Source organism: Agelaius phoeniceus, chromosome Z (assembly GCF_051311805.1).
Source record: "Agelaius phoeniceus isolate bAgePho1 chromosome Z, bAgePho1.hap1, whole genome shotgun sequence".
In the NCBI taxonomy this organism is placed as follows: Eukaryota; Metazoa; Chordata; class Aves; order Passeriformes; family Icteridae; genus Agelaius; species Agelaius phoeniceus.
The window spans coordinates 77,402,551-77,407,791 of NC_135303.1; positions in this window are offsets into that span (position 1 = coordinate 77,402,551).

Genomic DNA, 5,241 nt, shown 5'->3' on the forward strand with positions numbered 1-5,241 from the left:
CCATACAATTTATTCTGTCCTTCATGTCCCCTCCAGTGTAGCTGCAGCTCACATGCTTTCACAGTGCACAGTAAGAAAAAAGCTTCATTATAAAACCTGATGTTGATGTCCAGTCTCTGACATGACACTACTTCCTACATTGGGGAAGGTACCCTTGAGCAGTAGGAAGCTCTTTTCCCCTCTGGATAAGACAGATAAATTACTTTTCACAGACCATCTTAGGAACAGAAGCACTTGCAGCAGTCTCTCTTAGTAGTCTCTGAAGTAAGAATGAGATCACCCCTGTCTCATTCACCTAATCTGATGTGCACCAGAACATTTCTGTCACACTGATCACAACAGACTGTGTGAAATACATGCAAGTTTCACACTGGCTGCAGGAGGGACAAGGCTGCCTGTGGTCGCAGCATTACCCAGCAACACTTCAGAAAATGGGACCCAGCACTGGGAGTTTCCACTGCATCCCAGCCTTGCAGTGTGAGGGGTTTTGGAACCAGCATCGCAGACGGCTCCCACTGGACCATGGGCTGATGTATCAGTAAAATTAATCTAATGTGAAAATATGTAGCTGTGGTAAATACATACATACATATAAAATACAGATGCAAAGTAAGAGAGGAGAGAAGAAGGAGGTTAATGAGTTAAGGATTTTAAAATTAGACAAGATATGATTCACTGACAGTTGGTCTCAGTAAGGTGGCCAGCCTAATTAAAATATCATCAATAATCTCTTAGATGACTGGCAATAGTTTATGTGCAGCAACGATTTGTTAAAATAGCTCCATGTATTTCATAGCAATGGAATTTACAATTTTGTTCAGAGGGGAAAATAAACAAACAACCCTTTTAGTTTTGAAGAAGAACTTAAAAGTATATGGTGTAATCCATTGCAATGTCATGTGCATGACTCCAATGAGGATCTGAAACAATGCCTCTGACTTGTGTGAATTGATCCAATTTAACTAGTCCTGTTTCCAGAGGCTCTGGGCCCCTGTGCTCAGCAAGGCAATGGCTATGCAATTTGGCATTTCATCAGGGTGCCACCAAATTCAGCATTCCCTAGTGGAATTCCCTATTTTGCTGCAGGCAGTTGCTCAACCTTTTGTTTTCTGTCTTCTGACTTGCCTCTTACCTCCTCTCCTTTCCCCATGGGGAGGAGGTAATTGAATTCCAAGGCGTGCTCCCTCTACTCCTCCATGGAGTCAGGCAGCAGGGGGTTGGAAAGTGACCATCTGAGTGCAGCCTCTGGCCAGGAGCAGAGTAAAGCGTGTTGGATCACATGCTGAGCCTCAAAAGGAGCACAGCAGCTACGGGACCTGGGCAAGGGCTCCTGAAACTGGCTGCAAGAGCCCTGCTTCCCTGGCAGTCATGAGAAAGGAGGTTTAATTTCTATTTCCAAAACAGCTCTATAGGAGCCAAGATCTTGGGTATAGGCTGGGGCCCTATGAAAGGATAATAGAAAAAATCCCAGCCTTAGGATTTATGGGGGCAGGAGGGTGGTTTTGCAAAAAATCAAGCGTTGCCGAGTCCTGGTCATCTTCCCACTTTGTCCAAATCTTGACAAAAAATATAATATCTTAGGAAAATTATATATAGTTTATTTAGGTTTTAAAATACCTGCATAAATGCTTGTGTATGGAAACCTGTTAATTGTCTCAGTACTCTCTCACATAAATGGAACTAAGTGATGTTTTGGCTTGTGTCGCAAAAACTAAAGGGGTGCTTGGTGATGCACAGCCTTTCTGCTTGAGCCCCTTTCCTACCCTTCCCAAGTTTTAACTCTTTCCTCTGACAGACCCACACGTACCCATTCTCCATTTTAGCAGTTACACAAATGGGCCACAGCAACTGTTTCCCCCCAAACCCAGCACCTTCGTGCTGTCCCACTCCAGCAGGCTGGATCTCCCACAAGGACTGTCAGTCCCCCGCTTGGAAGATGAGAGATGTTGCCTTAGTGCGTCTTTCTCTCCTGCTGAACAAGGGTCAAATGTGCCCACACCTTTCCCTTAAAGCCCTGGTTCCCTTACAGCATTTGTGACATGCTGCCTTCTGTCACACAGGGAGCATGAGGAGGCCTAGAGGGCACCACTCCACTTGCGGTTTTCTCAGCTCCAGGTCTTGTCTGGGACCCTGCAGCCCATCTGTGCTGATGTGATGCTGTGTCTTGTCTGTAACATGCATTTTCAGCCAGGACTGCATATTCCTCCCACACTGGTAATGATACCTTTCATTTTTTTAATATTAGGGAACAACATTGCCTTGGAACTACTGGAAAAAGCTAACACATTTTAAACTGTTTAGTTGAAATAAATATTAACAAGTTTTTTGGGGATGAAGCACAAGGAAAAATAATATTTTAGGGCCACAAAAATGTCTAGAACATGGTAAAATTTTGGCCCATTTTGCAAAGGAAAAGTGTTTCTCCTGGAATTCTTGCAATGAAGCAGTTTTGAGAAAAAATTTTATTGACTACAATATTGTCCTATCTTTGTAAAGCACCATGCTATGAATATGCCCTTTGTCTTCATAACTGCATAATCCTATTAGGAAAAAGAGAAAGTAGTTCTTTCACCATGATCACTTTGTCTCCTACTCATCTCACTATGACATAATGAAATTGGAATTGGAGGGATAGGACAGGATCCTGAAAGTCATCCCACGCTGACATCTTCCAGGTCAGAATAATAGCCAAAGGTGTTTGCAACAGTACAAGTTCTACCTTTAGATTTATCAACCTTCAGGATTTTGAAACCAGCTTTTAAAACATAGGTTTCAATATAGAGTGGTGGGGCTGAAAAAAATGGTGGTTTTTTTTCTGTACAGGAAACAACAATTGCCAGGATGTCATATCTGTGCTGGGCAGTGGAGTGAGGCTGCACAGGGCATTGAGGGCCATGTGGAGGCCTCCTTCCATTTGACAGTACAATTCCAGACAACATCCCTGTTGCCCTTGGCTGTGTCTCTGTGAAGCCTAACTCAGCCTTGGAAGCCTCTTGTTTTCTCTGTAGTAGTATAAAAGTCTAAACAGATCAGACTTTGTTTTGTCTGCCATTTAAGCTTACCACCAGCGTTGCTCATCCAGGCATTCTTGGTTTGTAATTGCATCTTCATGTGGAATAGCAGCAGAAGGAACAAACAAAGCTCTTTCTGGTTTTTGTTTTATGCACCTGTGTGTGTGTATCTGCACACATCAGTGGCTTACCAGACACTGTGCCTGGGTCCTGCTAGGAAGTGGGAACAGACACTGCACCAAAATAGCAGGGAAGAGGACTCACAGAGAGTGCAGTGGTGTATTGTGCTAGTGACCCATGATTTCAAGTAGTTTGAACTAGGCTGCAAATCAAAGCATGGCTGCAACACGTTGCACTAAGAATCTTTAGATAAGAAATTCCATTTTGTGGCCAAATGTGACAACAAACTGTGAAGACATTTTGTATGAATTACCTAAGGTTTGACTGCATCCCCTACTCTTTCTTCGTTAAAACATTGCTATGATGTTAATAAGTGATAAATTTTACAGATAAAGGATATGCACATAATTAACAGAGATCTCTTGCCTTAATCCTTAAAAAGAATAGAATATCTTGTCTCAGGTTGTTTTACTTGTAAGATCTGGGTGCTGTAAGCAGTTTTACACAGGCTCATCTTCATTTCTGCTAGGTCTCATGAACTTAACTGGTGAAGTTAAATGTGCGTGTAGAATTTGATCAGTGCTCTTAAAAATCTTAAAAATGTTTAGTAAACAAGGCCAAATATAGAAAGATTAAGATTTATTCTGACAAATAGCATATAAATTTGGCTGGACTACATTTGCAGAAAGAATTTTGTTCAAGAGGCTTCAACAAAATTTAGTAAATATCTTTAAAGTCCTGTGTATTTTTTAACAATGCAAATGCCGTCCTTCTGGGGAAGGGGGAAGGGAAATGATGTGAAAACCTTTTAGTTTCTAGGGTGTCATGCTGCTTGTTTTTCACAATATTGCCAAAAGGTTCTAATCGCCTTTTTTTCATTAGTGTTTCTTTGTTCACTCCCGAATCTTTATAAAGTGAACATATACCTGATATGGGATCCATTTTCTATAAATTATCATAACTAAGTTTGGTTGCTCTTTTTACCTTTTTTACAAAGTTTGTTAGAGGTTTAAGGTTGAGAAATGTGTGCAACAATGTTAAAGTAGAGAATTAACCTGAACTTTGAAATGGCAATTTGGGAAAACAGATACTAATTTGATTTTTACTCTAAATGTGTAATTATGCTTCATTTTTTAAAACACAATCATTAGCCCAACATTAAAAAAAAAATCAACAGTTGGACTTTTTGAAGTTTTTACTAATTTAAATTTCTCAAACAGCTTATAACATTTTTAAAGATTGTTTAAATTAGATGTTATACTTTTAGTAGTCCCGTGCAGCTGAAACAAAAAAAATCAGAAAATAACAACTGCTTGTTTAAAAACAGTAAAGTGTCTGCAGATTCCCCTATTAAAAACCATAGTGAATAAATATAATACAGAGTTTAGTGGTGCTTTCCCTTTAGTGATTAATTGTTCAGTTTGTCTCCTATATTCCTAAGAAAGGCATAGAAATTAGATAGATTAAAAAAACGCCACTGAAATGGCTGCTATTCCTCCACCTCGTGTCTTTCTATAAAGGGCCACTTAGGTCTGAGGAGAAATATTGTAAAAAACTGCACAGAACAGAGCTATTTCCCTCCACTGACAACTGAACAGGTCTATGTATTTGCTGAAGGCACTGTCGTCTCCAATTAACTGTTTTTTAGGTGCTAGTTGAAATACAGTGGTGGTGCTGATGTTTAATCTGGGATACTTTTCCTTACTTAGAAGGTGGTGTGACACAATCCACAGTTTTAAGACTAAACTGTGATTATTTCTGTTGATTGAAAAGGAAAAAATAGAATTTTATGACAGATACATCCTGTGTCAAATTGGCTCAGTGCATCTATTTCAGACAATTGTTTATCAAAGGGCAGAAGGTAATTTGGCAACAAAGCACTCCTAAATATTTAGATGCCTAAGAAGTTAAAATTTTAACTTTCAGTTCACACAGTGCCAGAGTTTTGCCTGTGTTGTGGACTGCAAACTTGAACAGCAATGTCAGCTTTGTGCTATACCACTAGTATAGCTCCAAATGAAGTTTTAGTAACAAATAGGGACAAATTCAGATTTATAGCATGCGAATCAGTTTGGGGCATAAAGCAAATTTTACAAACTATCAGAGGCTG